Source organism: Sinohyriopsis cumingii, chromosome 1 (assembly GCF_028554795.1).
Source record: "Sinohyriopsis cumingii isolate HCF-2022 chromosome 1, ASM2855479v2, whole genome shotgun sequence".
Taxonomy (NCBI): domain Eukaryota; kingdom Metazoa; phylum Mollusca; class Bivalvia; order Unionida; family Unionidae; genus Sinohyriopsis; species Sinohyriopsis cumingii.
The window spans coordinates 151,976,164-151,998,393 of NC_142961.1; the positions used below are offsets into that span (position 1 = coordinate 151,976,164).

At 38.0% G+C, this 22,230-nt stretch overlaps 1 long non-coding RNA gene across 1 annotated transcript in view; it reads left to right on the plus strand.

Moving 5' to 3' along the window:
- The window catches only part of LOC149808169 (uncharacterized), a 46,468-nt gene that overhangs the window by 15,354 nt on the left and 8,884 nt on the right, over window positions 1-22,230 (plus strand). The window contains exon 2 of the long non-coding RNA XR_016419673.1: window positions 9,975-10,003. This is a non-coding gene — a long non-coding RNA (uncharacterized LOC149808169). The remainder of the gene's footprint in view (window positions 1-9,974; window positions 10,004-22,230) is intronic.

A 22,230-nucleotide genomic window follows, 5' to 3' on the forward strand; every position in this document is an offset into this window, starting at 1 on the left:
TGTAAACGATGTTGGTAATTCGTTAACTCTTCCTCTGGAATTCGATGCAGTAAGTTTACAATGTAGTAGATAGAATCATCAATAGCAAACCAATCCTTTTTAAAACCAGGGGATCGTTGATCAATGTGTGTCCAATGGAACACTTTCAACTGAATCAGTCCTTGTATAGCATTCAGGTACCAGTGGTTCAAACACCGGTGACGTAACGGATGCAATTGTTCTTTACGTTTCACTTGTATTTTGACCAGTTCTCGGTAAATCCTTTCTCTCAACTCCACAGGCAAAGCACGAAAGTTCTCTAGCAAAGCATCCATGAATAGGTCAGTCGGTACAATTCACAGTCTTCTTCTAGAGCAAAAGTAATCCACATAGTGAGTAATTTCTGACCACTGCCACTCAGGGTAACGTCCAAGAATCTCATTGAACTCTTTGATGTAAACGGTTTAGAGTAATATAATAGGATGAATGCACCCTTGACCCAGAGAAATCTAACACACTGGTTGACTTTTTTCACTTTCCTCTTGTGAATTTCTCGGCATAAAAGTTCTACAGTCACCCATTGAGATTGCACTCTGGCAAGCCCCTGCCAAACTTCTTTGTAAATCTTCTCTTGCAGTTCTTTAGGTAATGATTCAATATCGTTTTTGAAATGAAGTTTAAATACTGGTCTCGGTGATGTCCAAAATTTGACTCCTAACCAATTTGGTTTCTTCTTCAACGACATGGTAAGTTACTTCAATGTCTCGGTCCCACTAAGGGTAAGTAATGACAATTCGGTGGCCATTGAGCATGTTCTAGGTAGGCCGAATCTTGCGGTTCCCAGTGGTGAAGTGACACACCGCAATTGAAGCACTTGACTTTATCCCTTTTGCCCAAGTAGAAAAATCCGGCTCTGGCTAATTCTTCGGGGGTCGGTCCTCCCAGATACCGAGGCCATTTTCCTTTGAACGATTGAAGAAGAGTTTGCTCAGGGCTGGATGACATCCGTAGCGGGGTAGACGTGAAGGTGGACATCCACATTTAAAACGAAACCCAGTAAAGTGTCCAAGAGGACGAGCGGCATCGCTTTCGCATCCCTCAGGTTTGACACGCACAGCATCACTTTCCATGATGGGGGTAGTGAGAACAAAGTTCCCATGATGCTTTACGGCATCGCTAAGGTCACAGCGTACAGCATCGTTCCCATCGCAAGGCTCACAATCGCATTCCACCTCAGAAGCCCCAAACTTGAATTGTGCCTTTCTGAACTTGTTTTGTGTTTCTCTGGAAGTATTCATCTTGTTCGCTTGGTCTTGGTAGTCACAATGAACTATCGATCTTGCCTAGGGTTCCTTTTTATATACAGACCAATACCGACGTGTCCATACGGTAAGGTGAAATGATTGGGAAGTAGCACTCGCTTCTGGTACACGATTTGATAGACTTTTTCCAAGGGTCGACTGACGATGTAGTGAGTGGGTAAACGTACAATCTTGTTGGGTTGATAGGTGGCTACTTTAAAGTGTTCATCTTCTCTAGACTGCAAAGCTTCTTTCAATACGTCAAAGTTCACCACTCGACTGGTACGATAATTCAGAGTCAATCCTTTCACTTTACACTTCGTGTGCACTTCTCCTTGTTTGTCCCGGTATTCGTAGCCGTAATGTTTTGGACCACCACTGACGAAACTTAGAATCTTGTCGTCGGGGTGCTCGTCTGTCCAGGCTCCTAAACGGTCTCCTTCGATGTCAGGGTGATGTTGACTCGGGTGATGGATGTAAATGCAACTGTCCGTGTCAAAGGACAGAACACATTCCCCTAACAGTTCTAAAGCTTCGTACAATTTTAAGCGAGAATGAGCTGTCACGTAAGCCGCAATGATGACATTTCCAAAGGGGTCGTCTTGTACAAAGTCCAGATCTTCTTCGTAATTGACCAAGATCAAATCCTCTCGAACGACGTCCACGTGTTTCATGTATTTGGTTTTGTCGTGAATCATCTGGAAGTAGCGGGAAGGTTCTGTCAAATATTCCGTCTTGGGTAAACACGGTCGTTGTGCCATTTTACCCCACAAACAATTTAACATCACTTTGGCAAACGATCGCCTGCCTTCGTTTTTCTCGATGTGATCTAAAGGAATGCCTTCTTGTGCCAAGTATTTCTCTTTCAATTGTATTTGGTCTTCGGGAGTGTGACACCAGGACGGATAGCCACTGGCTTCTTGCTTCAGTTTCAAAAAGGCATCCACGTAGTCTGCGAAAATGTCTTTCTACGTGGGGTCACCCTTGTGGTATTGTTGTGTCTTGGGAAAGTGGCAAATTTCGTACACTTCTAACAGTTGGTATCCCATGTCCAAACCTTTGAACAATTCTACGCTGACCCACGTCCCCGTCAAAGCCCGTTCTTCCTGGGTGTGCTGACAAGGTTGATCTTGGTTGCACGTTTCGGCACAAGTACGGCACAAAGGAAACATCAGTTTGCCTTGGCAATGGTGAGGTAAGACGGGATGGTACAAGTCCGTGGGAGGCAAAACTTTGCACTTAATCAAGCCTTCGTATTGTCGAATGTTTTTCAGGTCGATGTGTTCCCTTAGCAATTGTGGGTGCCCTGCAGGAAAGCGACAATATTTGCACACGTAAGGATACAGCGAACACACGTCCAAGTATTTGATTTCTTCTCCTTTCTCTTCGTCGGCTTGGTACAGCAAACAGGTGGCATTGGTCCTTCCTCCGTACAAACTATCCCTCGGGTTCAGGGGGTCCATGAACTGGTAACTTTCCACTAGGCGTTTAAACTCGGGATCGATTTTCAAACGGTGATCGTATCCGTGTTCCCACATTTCCACCACTTGGTATCCTTGCTGTTCTAACTTTAGGCGTCGCTGACAAGTGTCCTGGTACAAGTCTTCCATAGTTCGTTGTAAAAACTGATTTTTAGTGCCACGGTCAGGGTAACAGACGGGACATCCGTGAAATAAGCAACCGTTAAACTCGTACACGATCTTGGGGTTTTCTAAGTCCCACCCACTGACCGAATGCGTTCCGATGGTCTTTTCGCCTCCTCCGTTGCGGTCATGCTGAATCCATTTGTCTTGCTTGTCGCACAAGTAATGTAACAAGCGTAGGGCTTTGACCGAGTATTGACGTTTGACATAGTTGGTCGTTTGAGGACTGATGACAGCCACGGTGTTTTCAGGCATGAATCGTTGTCGGTACACTAAGGAACACGCTTTGGCAATGGTGCAAGCTTCTTTCAAAGGATCGACCCCTCCGTGTTCCATGAACATTTCTCGAAATTTTCCACAGCAACGCCGTAAAATGTCCACGTCGGAATGACAATGCTTTAGCATTTCTTCCTGAAAGTCGAAAGGGTCTGAGGCATGAACCAAGCGTAGAAAGCTTCTCGTTGTTCGGACGCATGTTGTCGGGGTCGTAATAGTGAGCCTCAGGCAAATGGGGTAGAACGGCATGTTGATTGGCTTCCGTATTGAAAAAGTGTGGAAAGTACCCTTTAGCCATTTCTGTCATTCCAAACGTTTTAGGCATTCGACTCAAAGGCATGGCCAAGTAACTCATCGAATCTTTAAACTGCACTTGTCCCACTTGCATTAAAATGGTTTTGGCTCCGTTCAAAGTCACTTTAGGACGTTCGGTGCCATGTTCCGTATAGTATCTCAAAAGAAACTGTCCATCTTATCCGGAGAAATTGTGAGCCATCACCGTGGCATGGTGATGACAATCTCCGTAACGTTCGATGTCATCTTGACTCCACGTCTTGTCGATGGGGTCTAAGACCCATTGTGCGAAATCGGCTAGCGTGTTCGGCCCTCGAAAGATTTTTTTCACGCCCTCCAGGAAGTTTGCTGCAGTGAGGGCAATGACTCACGATAGGTTCTTGAATGCACTTTTCGCACGCTCGATGAGCCACGCAAAAATTAGGAATGTGAATACCGGTCTCTTACATGCATTCGAAATCGAAAAAGATGAAATTGCCTTTCTTCTTCTTCTTCTTGTGACCATCCTCTTTCTCTGGATGGGATTAGTACTTTTGCACGTAGCATTGGTGTTCCAAGTCAACGATGTGGTGGCAAATGTGACATTTTTTCTTTCCTGAACATACGTGTGCGTTGGTACTGTTGGTACGTAGACCTTGTCCACACGCGGAACACAGTCTCAGCAGTTGACAAGCGCATCTCCTCTGTGAACCTTGTGTTTTCAAATGCTGTCGGTAACAGGCAGGGCTGACAAACGTGCGCAGACAAGTTGAACAATGCACTGGTTCTTGCCCTTCGCTCAGACAGGGTGGAGAGGCCGAACATCCTGAGCATTTCGATCCACAATGCTTGTGTTGCTCTCGATTGTTATAACCATAGTCACATTTCTCACAGTAATAGCTTTATCCCAGGAATCCAGTGATAGTGGTAATGGTATCGAAATGGTCATCGTGATGATAAAGGTGAATGTATTTTCCATCCTTAAAATCTTGGCCTCGAAACAACAGAGGCCCAGCCACTTCTTGAGGGTGCACTTTCAAGGTGTAGCGTGGTGCTAGGACATCTTGCAAGTTTTGCATTTCAGGAATGCCACAGGGTTCGTCTTTGGGTAAACCGGCTTGTTGTAACAGGAGTTCTGCTTCACTTCGTTGTTTGGCTCGGTCCGATTGTTGAATAGTTTTCCACGCTCTTTTCCATTCTACCGTGTCGTTTTTGTTGGCATAGGTTCGTCCCACCACGATAGCCCTGGCTAAACACATCTGGTCTTGAGAATTGTGAATTTGGACGAGGCTACGCTTAATGTAGCGAAGGTCGTTCACCAATAACATCTTTTTGCGTTGTCCGGTCCCTTGTGGAGGAGAGACGTGGGTCATGTCCAGTGTGGCTTTTCCATCGGTGATGTCAAACTGGTCATTAGATTGTTGCACGTGTTGAATCTTGTCCATGACTTTGGAAGCGGTCAATTCTGCAGGGCTGCTAAACTCGATCCAAACAGGGGATTTCAAACCGTCGTGTTGTATGGAAAGTCTCAAGCGATCGTCTTCTTTGGGTTGGCATTGTCGCTTGAGTGTGGTGAGCAAAGAATCCCACATCTCGGTGATGAACCCTTTTGCTTTCTCTAACTGTACTTCGGACTTGAGATCTTTAAACTTCACCGTGTATTTGTAAGTCGTGGTTCTAAATTTTCTAGAGGGACGCTTTTCAGTCTCTCGAATGTCATAGTACTTTTCAGGGTTGACTAAGGGTGGTGAACTTTGTTTTGAGGGTTCGGATTCTGGTTCACTCATGTCCTCTTCAAAATCACTGGCATGAATTTGTGCCAAGACTTCAGCCCTGGCGATAGATCACGTTTCTGCCTCTTACTTTCTTCTTCTTTCTTCTCAAATGAATTGAATCGTTTCATCTTGATAGCAAAAAGTCAAATGACTAAAGTTTAAACACCATGGACTAATTTATAGTCATAGCAGACCAGCGTATATAAAAGGGTATGTGTCTTGTCCTTTCACTATTCTTTTCACTCTCAAACCGAGCACAACGATGGAAGAGACTAGCCAGATTGAACGTTTCATCAGAGCTTTGCGAGGGGTCATCCGAAAATTCTCTTCAGACCAGTCGTCGGACTACTCACCTTCCTTGTGAGATAAAAGTCAAGATACTTGCTATATCTGTCAGAAGAAAGGGCATTGGTCTTCAGAGTGTCCAGACCGTCAAAAAAGAAAAAAAGGGTGCTAGAAAAGACAAAAGTCAAGATACATGTTATTATTGTCAAGAAAAAGGACATTGGTCTCCAGATTGCCCAAAAAAGAAACAAGAGAAGTCAGAAGAAGAGAGGGATTCTTCAGAGGAGTCAGAAGAAGAGAGGGATTCTTCAGAGAAAGAAAGGAGCCAGGTAAAGAAAAAGAAACAGGAGAAGAAAAGAAGGGAAGAAATTGAGCAGGGAGATTAGGAAAAGACTGTGACGGTGAAGAAAATTAAAAAACAGAGAGACTAAACAATGAGACAGAAGAAGTGTATGAACTTTTCAAAGTGTTCTGTTGCGAATTGTGATTTGTGAATTGGATTGTAAATATTTAAAAAAGAATAAATTAGGTATAAAAAGGTAAGTGTCTTTGGGTTTTGATTTTAAAATAACAACGTACACTCACACACTCATACACACGTACTATAGGGATAAAATGGTTTTTTGTTTTTGAGTTTGAATGGATGTTGGCAATTGAAAGTCTATCTCTTTTCGAGAGACGTGGGTGGCCCTGAAAAGGGCCTTTTTTGGTGCAGGGGCGAGTTTAAACAATCAACTTTAACTGTCTTAAGCCTTTGCCACGGCCAAGGCATACTTCTGGACTGCGTACTGTTGATGATGATGATGATTTGGTTGAAATCACTAAGGGTGGTACGGTAGGCTTAGTCACAGGGTTTGAGTGTTTAGCTCGGGAAGGTCGTATTCTCTTCGGTCGTAATAAAGAAGTCTGATACATTTGTTTCAGACTTCTTAACTCCGCTAAAATGTCTAACAGTACCGTGACCGTTTGATTTTCACACTCTTGTTTGTTTGCTGCTGCTTCTTCTTGTTGTTGTTTTTTTCTTACCTCTTCTTCTTGCTGTTGTTGCTGTAGGAGAAAAGCTTGTTCCGCTTCCTTTTGCTGTTGTATAAATTTCTCCAATTCTTCTTTCTGTCTCTGTCTAAAATTCTCCACGTGTGGTACTGAAGGAGAAGGTGGCGAAGGTACCGGAACAAATTCTTGCTAGGTAAGAAAATCCACAAAATCCCAATTCACCTCTTCTGAAAGTAAGTCCGGGTTCCCTTGGGTTTCCGTCATGCGAATCTATATAGACCACGTGACGTCACAGACTGCTCTCTTCGGATTGGATGCGGGCTGACTGAATTATGTAACGCGTGTTTGGATTGGTCAACGAACTCAACCCGTTTCAATCCTTGCTCTCCCTATAAATAAGTGCAGTTCACTGCATTCCTTCACTTGTTCTCGGCGCCTCAACATGTGGACCGACGTTCAATCTTCTACACTTGTGTCAACGATGATGTTCAGGACGAACATACCGATGTATGTCCGATCCGAGTGGACAGTTGTCCATAGGACCGACACGAGCCTATGGATACGTAGGATTTACGTGGAGAGGCAAGGATGCCTCAAAAGAGTTTTAGTCTATGGACCTACAGTTAGACGAAGTTTAAGAAGAAGATGTCGCAGATGCCCTTTATGTTAAGGGCATATTAACATAAACCCAAAAGCCCTTTTCAGGGCCACTCCAATCTCTCGAAAAGAACTTTACTTTCATTGCCTATCCCATTTTTTTTAAAAAAAAACAAAAAATAGAGACCCCTCCCTGTTTCAATTTTCGCCTGTTCCATTTCCATAGACCCATCAGGTCGGGACCGTATTAAAATAGGGTCCCGACCCTGTTCCATTTCCCCTTAATGCTCAACAGGCCCAAGAATATTTTTTTTTGCGTATGTTAAATTCCCTTGAGGCTCAACAGGCCCACGATTTTTTCCCATGTTAATTTCCCTTGACGCTATATCCCCCCAGGGGTTTCCGTAATGTTAAATTTTCCATTGACGCTATATCCCCCCAGGGTGTTTTTTAATGCTAATTCCCCTTGACGCTGTATCGCCCCCATTCACTACTGACGTATTTGGGGTTTTCATTCTCAGAGGATCTTGGACTAAATAGTACTTGAAAGCTGACAACAGCTGGAACATTTTTACTATGCGTCATTTTCTTAAAGATCATGTATTAATTCAAAATTGCATCGTAGTTGATAAAAAATATGCACATGTAGAGCGTGCAAAATGACACGAATTAATTTATTAAAAGTGCATATCTGTTATGACGTCACTAATAATTTATATGAAGTTTGTTAGTGACATGCCCAACTTTATACATATATTGACAGCAAAATTGTATGTTTACTTCTTAAATATAATTGGTTATATGTTGTTCTTCTTCTTCTTCTTCTTCGTCTTCTTCTTCTTCTTCTTCTTATTATTATTATTATTATTATTATTATTATTATTATTATTATTATTATTATTATTTATGAGGAAATGCATAATAAAGAAGGAATTGTGTTTTACAGACATACACTCTGTCATAGTAATTGTCTTGATACATTATTGTGTTCATGCTAATCCTTGAAGAGTTGAACGCCACATTTGGTTTTTCGTTTGGTTGATTCCGATTATCCATACTAACACTCGAAGAGCTGAACGCTCCATTTGGTGTTTGGTTTGGTTGATTCCGAGCATCCATGCAAATCCTTGAGGAGTTGAGCACCCATTTGGTTGTTTCGTTTGGTTGATTCCGAATATACATGCTCCTCAGTCTGAAAAGGTTCTGTCTCAGAGAACATTTTGAAGCTTGGTTTGAAGTCTTTTGTCTTCTGAAGACGGAGGCCATTCACTTTCCCCTGTGGTAATTCCTGGTAGGCAATTTCTGGGTCGTATATTAGATAAAACTGACCCCAGTTCATGACTAATACAGTTATAAAATAATTAATTTCATCTGGGTCCATCTGAATGTTATCTTTGTCGTTCTGAGGAAAATTCAGAGCGAAATCGTCGTAATTAATGTCCTGTCTTCATTACATTATTTCAGCTGAAATTCGCTAGTAAAACAAAATGTTGTGCTAATGGGGGGGGTATAAACTTGTTTATATAGCGGATATAAACTTGTTTATATAGCGGGGGATCTGCTAGATCTAGATCGCATTTAACTGAAGGTTTATAAATACTACAGACAATTTTATCAAATGTATTCAGTCACAAAATATCAAAAATTGGTCAAAATTGGTAAACATTTGTAATTTGTTTTCATTTTTAAATTATAACATCCGAGCGGGAAAAATAACTGCCGCCATATTTGTTCATCTTTCATGCATATTAGTGTCTGTGCTATTAGTCATGTGAACTACATCCAGAAATGAAAACAATAAATATTACAGTCACGTGATCGTCTTACGAAGGAAACCCACATACTCTACTGATGTAGTAATTATTTAACTGTACTCAGGCGTACGCACACAAACACACACACATATCTGGCTAAAAATTCCGTAGTATTTTATTACGATTACATTTAATCTCTCGGACACTTTTATTTATAATATCCAAACGGGATTTTCTCAAAATATAATACATACAAGAAATCAATAAACGTGAGGCTCGTCCTTAACCTCGTTTTGATAACACGCTAAATGTATCCGAAGGTTTATAGCTCTCCAGGTACTGCTAGATGTACCAGTCACAGCTTTCAGTGAGTGGGATGAGACCATTTGTTTCGTCATTGCTGTTCTATTTATTAAGGTTAACAGTTACATTTTGTGATAAGTGACCCAGTCTCAGTATGGAAAATATTCTATTTAAAGCATGTCCCAAGGGCACAGACCTCAAGTTTCTTTAAACTAATACTACGAAACTAGTATTGTTTTAACCCCTGGTGGGCAAGAAATCATCACAAACCACAAAATCGGGTCTTGCGCCTACTCGCGCTTTCACTAAACATTAATTTTTCAGTGTTTACTTCGTCTCAAATCTCACAACTTACACGATAAAGTTTCATCTCATCAAAACTTAATGTGAGAACATTTTAAATTATAGAGTTTCTACATCCTAAAATCACATCGATTTCTACTGTACTTGACACTCTGTAAATATGTGTATACTGGAATTAATTTTCTTTCTGAAACATAAAAATGGTGTCTCAATTTCTGCATCATTTTCCTTGATTTGATTAAATATTTTTTGAGAGTTTAAACCTACAAGGAAAAGAAAAATGTGTACAAAATAATTACTTATTCTTAAATATACGTATATTATTTGGAAACAATAGCCCATTTCTGCATGCATATCTTTTTCATTAAGTAGTCTCTATATTTTGGCTGAATATCTGATTGAATCAAGATTTATTTTGAGTAATATTATATTTATATCCAACCTATTGATTAATTATTACACAATTAATAATCTAAATTATTTGCTACCCAGATGATGACCTAATTACTCAAGAGTGTAATGTAAGTATTGTATTTAATCATGTCGTATTTAATCACAAGGTAGCATAACTGGGTCTCTCTCTCTCTCTCTCTCTCTCTCTCTCTCTCTCTCTCTCTCTCTTCACATACATCTTTCCATTCTCCAAACGGGGAGCATCACAATAGGTCTAGTACATGCAGATAACAGCATTGACAGATCGAGGTTTCGAAGTGCCCGGGGGAAGTGTTCTTCAGTGGCGTCTCTACTTTGCTATTGAGGACATTTTTTATCTCGGTTGCCAACCTCCATCCGTAATTGCAGCACCTTTATATCTTTGTGAAGAATAGGCTCCAGGCGGCATCCCCCTCCCATTTTCGACTGACGCCCATAGGCAACTGCACCCTTCCAATACCCGCTCCTCCCTCTCGTCGCCATTAAACGAACGTGATGGGTAAGCTCTTAAATACGACGATCCACGTATGACCAAATCAATCACTATAAGCACTATTCACTCATTGCCATCACTCACTGCCTTTCAATTCAGTAGCCAATCATTCTTTTCCGTCAACTGAGAGTGTAGCCTAAGTGTGTTGTTTGTTAGTCACAGATATCAAACACCGTGCGTGAATGTGACAGGTATATGATACTTATGCGAACATAAGAAATATCCAGATATATCTATCCTCAGCTATCCATAATACTAATATGTGTATGCAATCACACGAAGTCGAAATATTCAGATTTATTATATGCACGATGCGTGGATAAGGAAGATAATATCAACGCTATTAAAACAAGATTGTCGCTCGAAAAGTAACCGGTAATCAAGACAGAAATATGCAATGTCAGATCTGACTGACACAATAATATTCTCGATAATCAGCAAAATACATATACGCTGTCAAACACACATGCATGACAGAAAGGTGGATGATAAAGACTAATTTGTAAACCAGAGAACGCAACACAGAAAGCCGTTGCTCCCACGTGTGCGTGAAAATGAGTAATCAGGTGTGAAGACCACGTTGTTAGGCTTTACCATATGGTTCCTTAACGAGTGTGTGTGTGATTAGGATTTTTAATGTAGCTTTAACAATTTTTCAGTCATATCGCTACGATGTCCGCAGTGTGGCAGTTTATAGTGATGTCTAGCACTGGGGCATCATGCCGCAGACATGTAGCATGATGTCCCACCCAGTCACATTATCTTGACATGAGTCCGACCAGTCCTAACACTAACCTCTTAATGCTGAGCACCTAGCGAGGCAGCTGTTACCAATTTTGTAAGTCATTGGTATGACTCGGCCGGGGATCGAACCCACGACCTCCCACTTCCGAGGCGGACGCTCTAACAGCTAGGCCACCGGAACGGTTCGTAACGAGAGTAGTTATTTTGTCACTAAATATGATTATTCTAGGGCATAAAACCTGATGACATTAGTAATAAGCATTCCGAAATTATAATACAGATTTTGAAGTGTTCCTTGCCATTCTAATAGTTCCAGTGGAAAAAATCTAAATTCAATTTAATTTTAATTTTCATGGAACAGAAACTATGATATGCACAGCCATTGATAAAGAGTATTCAAAGTGGAATAATAATAATAATAATAATAATAATAATAATAATAATAATAATAATAATAATTGATGAAGGTTGCGTATTCAGCATATACTACTCCTTGAGGGATGGAAGAGATTCGTGTGTATTGTTGTCAATAATGACCAATTTTCAGTTTCATAACGAAAAATATCGGAGTTTAAACTAATTCTATTAACATGTTTATTGACACAGCATTATTTATCCTTCTTGTAATGTTCCTGGAATGTAAAATCAATTCTTTATTTTACTAGTTTACAGGGTCTTTCATTAGTAATGCTTAATTGTTCATTTTACTAGTTTACACTATCTTGCATTAGTAATGCTTAATTATTTATTTTTCTAGTTTACACTGTCTTGCATTAGTAATGCTTAATCGTTTATTTTACTAGTTTACAGGGTCTTACATTAGTAATGCTTAATTATTTATTTTTCTAGTTTACACTGTCTTGCATTAGTAATGCTTAATTGTTCGTTTTACTAGTTTACAGGGTCTTACATTAGTAATGCTTAATTGTTCATTTTACTAGTTTACACTGTCTTGCATTAGTAATGCTTAATTGTTTATTTTACTAGTTTAAAGGGTCTTACATTAATAATGTTTAATTGTTTATTTTACTAGTTTACAGGGTCTTACATTAGTCATGCTTAATTTTTTATTTTACTAGTTTACACTATCTTACATTAGTAATGCTTAATTGTTTATCTTACTTGTTTACACTGTCTTACATTGGTAATGCTTAATTGTTTATTTTACTAGTTTACAGGGTCTTACATTAGTAATGCTTAATTGTTCGTTTTACTAGTTTACAGGGTCTTGCATTAGTAATGCTTACTTGTTTATTTTACTAGTTTACACTATCTTACATTAGTAATGCTTAATTGTTTATTTTACTAGTTTACACTATCTTACATTAGTAATGCTTATTTGTTTATTTTACTAGTTTACACTGTCTTACGTTAGTAATACTTAATTGTTCATTTTACTAGTTTACAGGGTCTTACATTAGTAATGCTTAATTGTTCGTTTTACTAGTTTACACTGTCTTGCATTAGTAATGCTTAATTGTTTATTTGACTAGTTTACACTGTCTTGAATTAGTAATGCTTAATTGTTCGTTTTATTAGTTTACAGGGTCTTACATTAGTAATGCTTCATTGTTTACTTTACTAGTTTACAGGGTCTCACATTGGTAATGCTTAATTGTTTATTTTATTAGTTTACACTGTCTTGCATTAGTAATGCTTAATTGTTTACTTTACTAGTTTACAAGGTCTAACATTAGTAATGCTTAATATTGTTTACTATGGAATGATAAGTAGATCTTATTTCAGAAAATAAATTTTAAAAATGTTGTCTCTGGAACTGCATCAAACGCGGAGCAAAATAAGCAAACAAAAATTGTTGTGTTTCATTAACTTGAGACAACCATTATGTACGTCGTAGTCTATCACAGAGGAAAGGAAGGTTCAGACAACAATATGCATGAATTGTTTATGCCCTTTAAATCGTTCCTTTACGCATTGAATTATGCGACGGTGGATCTGGGTCTGTGCAGTTTGCAGCTGGACTCGAGGTATACGATATATTGTTAAAGCTACTGAAACACGGAACATGTTTTATCTGTGCGTTTTATTACATTCCGGATCATGTGCGAGTACTACATCAAGAATACACAATAAGAATAACGTCGTCTGAATACTAGTATCTAACAGTGCCTCCTTCGGAAATTAATGACATTAAATCCTATCACAAAATTCTCATTTATGAGTATATTTGAACAAAATGTCCAAGAACGTCAATTCATTTCTGTTAATGAAACAGTTTTTGTCAGTGGCGAAGCACCTGCCCCCCCCACCACCACCACCACCACCACCAATTTTCTTTTTCAATGACGGCAGGTATTGTAGATTTTACTTATTATTTACAATCCTAGTGACATTTTCTAATAATATTAAGTGCTCCAGACCATGTAGCAAGGAATATAGTAGTTCCTTTTTCTTCGAACTTTTGAATTCAGATATCGAACTATTTATGCTCATAGGCGCAAGAGAAATTTTATTATCTTAAAATATTTTATTCCAGTTTTGTAAAGATCACGCTAATTTTCTTCAAAGATGTCGTATAACAAATGTTCACATATCGATGATTGCACTCTTGATCACCTCAATGCGAACGGAGCACGCAAATATGAGGTCAAAGGTTAAGGTTGAGACCATTTCCACATACAGCATGGAGTTAAATGTACGATGCGTAAACCTTTTAACAAAAGAATTTATAGTAGATGTTTGAATGTTGTATTTGAAACAAGCATGATGATCAGCAATATTGTGAAGGTATATCAAACAATGTATTAGATCATCAGGTACTTAAGATATGTTTCAACTGAGATTCCAATTACTGTTTGAATAAAAAAAAGTGAATTTGCTGCTAAAGGTTCCCTCTTGCAAATGGCAAATTCCAATAATTACTCACTTAGCACATATATGTATTGGATGGTATCCTGTCAAGGTGACCAACATACAGGCATAAATACGCATATGTTATTCGTCCTGCAAGCATGACTATGGCATCACTGACTGGTTTGATTGCTGTGAGTACATCAGGCCAGTTTGTAGTCTGAACTGTCTGTGGCACACTGAATATGAGATGCTACTTGGTTGGCTGGTAAACAGGATGTGCTGCAGTTCAGAGATTTTGCTTCTCTCGCTTCCGCACTGCATATGCAATTCTTCTCAGTTCAGAGTATGTAGGTCCAGTATGGAGGCAACTGCGCCAGATGGAGAGATTCTGTGCGAGATTCTCCCAAATGTATGGCTTACTGTTGATATGCTTGAAGGATGACTTGAAGGAATATTTGAAGCGTTTTCGCTGACCACCCTGAAATCGCTTTCCCTACTTCAGCTGGTAATATATCTTCTTTGGTAGTCGTTTTGTCTGACATACTCGTGACGTACCTGCCCATTTATATGTGATTTCATCAGCAGATTGTGCATGCTAGCCATGTGAGAACCTCAGTGTTGTCCTGCCAACTCATCCTCACCAGTTTCCTAATGCAATCAAAGTGAAAATGTTTTAGCTTCTGGGTATGGTGTCTGTACTCCTTCCAGATTTCGCAAGCATATTGCACGATCGGCAATACAACGGCTTTGTAGAACTTCAGTTTTCCTTGCAGACTGATGTATCTGCGCTCTCACACAGTTGTGCTTCCAACTCAACAATTGCAAACAACGGTCTTCGTTAACATGGATTAACATGGGTCATCATCCATCGCGTCGCGACAATCTTTAAAAGATTAAACCACCTTAAAATTATACGAAATGACAGAGAATTACATATATTCACTTTATCCAAGCTGGCTTTTAATATCAGTCCTAGAGTACATTTAAAGCATTCGGAGTTTACAGTATCCTTTATGCTCAGTAGGAGAATTGTTCTCCTTCACCGACACATTTCAGTCATGGGCATTGTCCATTTCTTTGATTAGCTTCCATCCAAGCCATTTTTTTTGTGATATTCTACTTGCCATGAACACACATCTTTACTGCTGGGGGTGGAGAGTGGGGGTAACCTCCTCTTCCTCTTCGAATATCTACATACTGCAGAGTAACTATGTGAGGTGTACATGCCTCACAACAATTTCAAAAACAACACACGTCCGAAACACCTAGTTCACAAATATTACCATATCTTTAATTAGTAAACAATAATAACTGAAAAAGCGGCATCATAGCCTTAAGTTAAAAAATTTGATAGGGGTGCAGTTTACGAAAATATCCCGTCACCTTCAGAATTTGGCTCAAAACGTTATGTCAGAAATTGTGTACATATCATATATGTAGATAGTATCTGTAAAATGGTATAAAGGAAAATCTTTGTCTGCAAAACAAAAGATGGTATTACGCTTTTAGACTATTTTCTGACAAAAAGCATTGCATTGTTTACATTCTGAGTCATGACTGACTGAATTTCTTTCAAGATTTCAAATTGTGTGCAACCTCATATGTTTTGTCTTTGTTCACCACCGTAGCATCAGAACTGATTGAACATTCATTTACAATGCTGCTAGATTGCCAAGTAGGGATTTGGGAGATTCAAATTTTAGAAGCGAATGCCAGAAATGCTATGTTAGTAATCAGCGACAGAACTGAAGAGGTTGCGAATGACAGAAATGCTATGTTAGTAATCAGCGACAGAACTGAAAAGGTTGTAAAAACTCTTCCAGCTCACTTAACAGAATGAAAATACACATTCAAGCAAATAATGTGCTTTAGAAGTAATTTTAGTTTGACATAAAAGAAACCGTCCTTTCCTTATTATTCTGAGGATGCTAATCGCAGCACTACTGTTATCAGGTGTGTGTTTGGGGCGGGGGTAATCACATAGACAGTCTAGCTAATCAGGAGAGATCAAAGTTTAATTAACTAACATTATCTCATGTCATAATATTGATATATTGATGTGTAGGACTCTAGCAAGCTTACAAAGTACTATATAAGATATATTCTTTCATGCGTAGCCACTGTAATTGACGATACATATATCATCACTCCTTGTAGTTTAACAGAGAAATTGCTTTTCTGATACCAATTCATTTACAACTGACTTTAATTATTTCTGGAGTTTACAAAATCATAGTAAATAATAAGCTACAGTAAAGAACAAATATTAACAGTGGAAAATTCAGTTAAAGATAATAAGTATTTCAGATGTTTGGCCTTTAATATGCACGTAACATAAAACAAAACTCTTACGAAAGCTTAAATCTGTCCGTCAAGTGTCTCTTTTGCGTATTTAGATCAGGATGAGTATCTGGATGAGCATGAAGCTATTGCTTCTTTCAGTATGACTAACAAATTAATCCTAGCATTTTACCATGCAAACTGAGGCCTGCAAAAACAAAAGAATCAAACAAGTGATACTGATGTACTTTTAATATTCAGTGAAAACATTTGAATTTCAGAGGAGACACTGTGTGTATAGTCAAAAGCATACAAATTTATGAACTAATTAGAATGTTTCAATCCCATGAGTGTGAAAATGTTTTTCCTGTTGCGAACATCCACGAAGGACACAACATTTACCTTACATGCAGTTGATAAAGGCTACGGGAATCGATATGCCAAAAGGAAAGAATGATCCGCTCTTTTGACAGCTTACATTCTAGCTATAAAAATAAATCTTGAGGAAGTCAAGTTCTTGGTACCCCTAAAAACAAAATTTTTTTACAGGTCAATCAAAAGTGATAAAAATTATATGCAAGTAAATCGTGCAGGAACGCTGAACCGTGAATAAGCAATGAATAAATAAATAAATATATATATATATATATCGTACAGAATATTTACCTCACAAAAAAACATTTAGGTCAACCAATATCTCTATCAGGTTATGTCGCTTAATTTTAAACCTTTTCCCTTTTCATAACTCAACCTAGAATTTTCAAAATATACTCATAATATTGATACATGTGATAAAATGCATAGAAATTACTTACATATATAGAAAGAATCTCTGATGTCAACTTCACAGTGGGATTATGAAGGTAGAACTAAAACTGTGCTAAAATTTTCAATCTTCTCAATATTGTCCACAATATACCAAAAGCATTGCAAGACCATTCCATTGATGGCATTCACCATTCACCACACTATGCCAAAAAGCATCGCTATTTGCAAGACCATTCCATTTATGGCATTCACCATTCACCACACTATGTTAATTTATGATTTCTCTGAAGTGTATCTGCCCCTGTGGAGTTAAATTACTTTTAAAAATGCATGTTGACATGATATGCAGATTCTTATGTGTGCCTGTACTGAAATAGGAATAATATTCATTAAAATAGGGATGCAAACCTTGACACCTGCAGAAAGAGCAAGAAGATACATTATAATCCTCATTATGTTCCAATATCCAGTAGGTTCATGATGTAAATAATTCTAACATGAAAATTCAAAAAACAGTTACCACGATTTCAAATGTGTATAACATACAACACTAAGTGATATGTGGACAAACGAAGGAAATATACTGAAGATAATGCATAAAAATTGCTTACGCATATAAAAAGAAACGGACAAGTATAACAGATGTGGCTGACTGCACTAATAAAAAATATCAGGTTTTCTTAAGTGTGCAAGGGACAGTTATTATGCACAAATTTAATGCCGCATTCACAGGCCTAGTGTAAAAAGTTATAAAAATAAAGACACAACTAAGGTCAAAAAGGTCCATATATTTGGATAGCTGTATTAAAACAAAGCATAAAAATTGTATTTACTTGACCAGAGATGTGGCTGACTGCACTAATAAAAAATATCAGGTTTTCTTAAGTGTGCAAGGGACAGTTATTATGCACAAATTTAATGCCGCATTCACAGGCCTAGTGTAAAAAATTATAAAAATAAAGACACAACTAAGGTCAAAAAGGTCCATATATTTGGATAGCTGTATTAAAACAAAGCATAAAAATTGTATTCACTTGACCAGAGATGTCAATGTCAGTTCATAGCAAAGAAGGTTATAAACCCCGACCCCAAAATTTATACCGCCATTTTTCACGTCCGAAGGTCATTTGACAACATGTTATGCCCACAATGCAAACACTATCCCATTTCATATGTGATAATTCTGCAAAACAGTGTGTACTAAGCAGGTCGATCCAATTAAACGTAGTTGTCATTCAAGCTGTTATTTTAGATCTTCCACTTGCCCTGAAACCACACGTTTACTACGGGGGGGGGGGGGGGGGGGGAGAGAGAGAGAGAGAGAGGAATGCTCTTCTTCCTAGCTGGCTATTGGTATTTCACGGTCTATATACTGCAGCGTAACAATGGAAGGAAGGCCTCACTTCGTTTTCAAGGAAGACACAAGCCCGAAATGCCTAATTGGCAAATATATCCATATCTTTAATTAGTAAACAATAATAGCTGAAAAAGGCACACCATAGCTTTAAGTTTCGAAATTTGACAGGGGCCAATTAACGAAACTATCACCTGCCAAATTAGGAATATAACTCGAAAATCCTTTGTGTCAAAAGCTGTGTAAGTATCACATAGGTAGGTATTATCTAGTAAAATGGATTGATAGAAAATCTTTGTATGCAAAACAACAAGTGTTATTACTCTTTTAGAAGAGTGACAACTTTGCGGCAAAAATCACTTTATTACTTACATTGTGAGTTATGACTGGCTGAATGTCTTTAAAGATTTCAAATTGTGTGCAACCGCATACGCTGGTTTTCTTTGTTTACCACCTTTAAAACAATTCATTTACAATGCTGCTTGAATGCTAAGAACGGATTTGGGAGTTTCAAAGTTTAGAAGCACATACAAAAATGATATGATAGTTGTCAGTGACAGAACTGAGAAAGTTGTAACAAACTTAATAGAAAGAAAATACACATTCAAGTAAATAATGTGCTTTGGAAGTAAATTGAGTCTGATATAAAAGAAATAGTTCCTAACCTTTCATTATTATTCTGGAATGATAATAGCAACATCGGTGTTATGTGGGTGGGTGTTTTGTGGCGTGGGTAATCACAAACACCGGTCTAGTTAATCAGGAGAGATCAAAGTTTAATTAACTAATATTAGGCAATGTCTGAATATTGATATACTGATGTGTAGGACTCTAGTAAGCTTACAAATTGACCACGCATATATAATTACTCCATACAATATAACATAAATTTCTTCTCAGATACCAATTTACTTATAACTGACTTTAATGTTTTATGGAATTTACAAAATTATAGTAAATAATAAGCGAACGTATAGAACAAATATTAACAAGGGAAAATTCAGTTCAACATAAAAAGCATTTCAAAAGCTTGGCTTTTAATAAGCATGCCGCATAAAATTCAACTCTGACGGAAGCTAAATCTGTCCGTTAAACTCACTCTCTTGTGCATTTAGATTCGAATGAGTATCTGGATGACGGTGAAGCTAATTAACAAATTAATCCTTATATTTTACTATATAACCTGAGACCTGCAAAAAGAAAAAGAATAAAACAAGTGACACTGATGTACTTATAATATTCTGTGAAAACTTGAGACTTTCAAAGGCGAAACTGTATGTATATTGTCAAATGCTGAACTAATTAGAATGTTTTAATCCCATTAACCTGAAACTGTTTCTTTTTCCTGTTGCGAACATTCGTGAAGGACAAGATATTTACCTTTCACTGCATTTTATAAAAGCAGAGTAACTCGGACTTTGCCTAGAGGAATCGGCATGCCAAGAGGAAACAATTATCCGCTCTTTTGACAATTTACATTCTAGTTCTCAAAAGAATTGTTGATACACTACTTTGAGAAAGTCAAGTTCTTCGCACACAAAAAAAACCCCAAAACTTTTGTACCAGTAAAAAGAAACAAAGTGACAGGAAATTCTAAGCAAGTTCATCTTGCAGGACTGCTGAACCATGAACAAGCAATGAACATACATATGGCATAAACAAACAGGACATTTACCTCACATAATGCATTTAGCTCAACTATTATGTCGAACAGATTCTGACACAATTTTAATCTTTTTCCTCTTTGAAAACTGAACATAGAATTGTCAAGATATATACATAACATTGATACATTTCTTTTTCTCGCCCAAGAGTGAGATGCGAATCTCTGGTGTCATCTCTACAGTGGGGTCAGGAAAGTAGAAACTAAACGTGTACTAAAACTTTCATTCTTCTCACCCAAAATATAGCCCACAGTATGCCACAGGCATCACTATTTGCACGACCGCTCCATTGATGGCATTCACCGTTCACAACACTATGTTTATTTTTTATTTCTTTGAATGTATCTGCTCTGTGGAGCTATATTATTTTTAAGGATGCATGTTGATATGGTATGCAATTGTTTCTGTGTGTCTGTACTGAAATATGAATAATATTCATTAAAATAGGGATGCAAACCATGACACCTGCAGAAAGAGCAAGAAGATACATTATAATCCTCATTATGTTCCCATATAGTAAGTCAAGACCAAAATATCCGACGTTTTCATGATGTCAATAACATAGAGGTACAAATATATACTACCACCTAAAAACGATCACTTCTACTTAGGCATCATGGGAGTGTAATCTAGCAGAAAAATGTACTTACCTCCGAAATTCAAGAGCTTTATAACGTGCAAAACTACGCAGCTCCGAAAATGATGATTTGACCAAGGAATTGCTCCGATAAGCATCGGCAATTTTACACTTTGCAAAAACACATATTAGCACATTCTTTTGAAAGAATTGTCCTTAGTTGGAAATAACTTTCAGGAGATGTATTAGACTGACTTAAGGAAGTCATGAAAATTAACAACGTAATGTGGTTACGTGTTTGCAACTAATTTGGTGCTCTTAACATACATACCGTGTCCTCAGAGTGGGTTGACGTAGCGATAATATCCGAACTTGGACAGTAAATCGCCAGATAGCAGGGTCGCTTATTTAGCGACTATGGCGCAGACTGGGCTTTCTCGAGCACTACCTATTCGAAGATAACGCGCTACAATCCCGCATTACCTATGGTTCAAACACCCACATCTGCGTGGTTCGGGGTGGACAGACCCAGTGGAGAAGGTAACTTTAATTAAGTCTCGTCTTGAGGCCCGGAATTTCGATACTGCACAGAGAATGTTACTGCAGGTTCGAGCGTAAATCTCTGATTGTTCCGAGTCAGCTCGACTTAACAAGAGTTTCTGACCTAGCTCAACATACCAATTTCCCTTCTCTCTCTCTCTCTCTCTCTCTCTCTCTCTCTCTCTCTCTCTCTCTGTTTTGTGTAAGATGTACCTGTACAACTGAAACAAACTTTTTCCTGCTTCTGTGATAAAAGATCACCATCTGGTCTGAAGTAATTCGTTTCCAGAAGGCTAAAACAACATCAAGTAATGAAACGATTGAGATGTCACAGAAAATAATTTTTTATCAGACGTGAAAGATTTTTAATGAGATTTGGTTCTATTGCATGAAATGTTATCAACATTTTGGTTTTGCCTATAACATCAAAGTTTATTAAAGTAAATTTAATAATTCAACGAGCGCCATATTGTCGATGATAACAATTCAAAATTAACTGTGCTAACAAAACATTTAACTTAATTTCCTAAAAATTCTTAAGTAAATAAAGCGAGTAAACTATTCATTCGTCTTATTTTCTTCTTCTTTTCTAAGCAGTTAATTTTCAGACATTAAAATACTAAGTTATTTAATAAACATATGAAAATCGTGCAGTTTTCTTGAACACACTTTGTACTCCTGCCAAGTGTCTTACATCATTTTCTTCCATGACAGAGACGAATCTCAGGTAAAGATATATAAAAGGTTTCAAGATAAAATGCACACGTTTTCTGTAAATACTTAGTAGATACATACACTGAAATTATTGTTGTTGTTCTTCATAAAATGCCTCTAAACAAAAAATTCCTCAGCTTGTACAGTTGTAGATGTTGATACAAGTTGATAACGTTTTATCTTTACGACAGTTAGCAGAATCTCCTGCAGAGAAAGTCAGAGGGGAAGCTGACTCACGATCTAATAACTGTGGGAGTATTTTTCATCGTTGTTTCATCGTGTCAGAATGCATTCAGACGAAATCACCGGCCCCAATGTTGATGAATCGTTGTTTAAAGCATTGAGGATCTCTGGCACCAACGTATTCG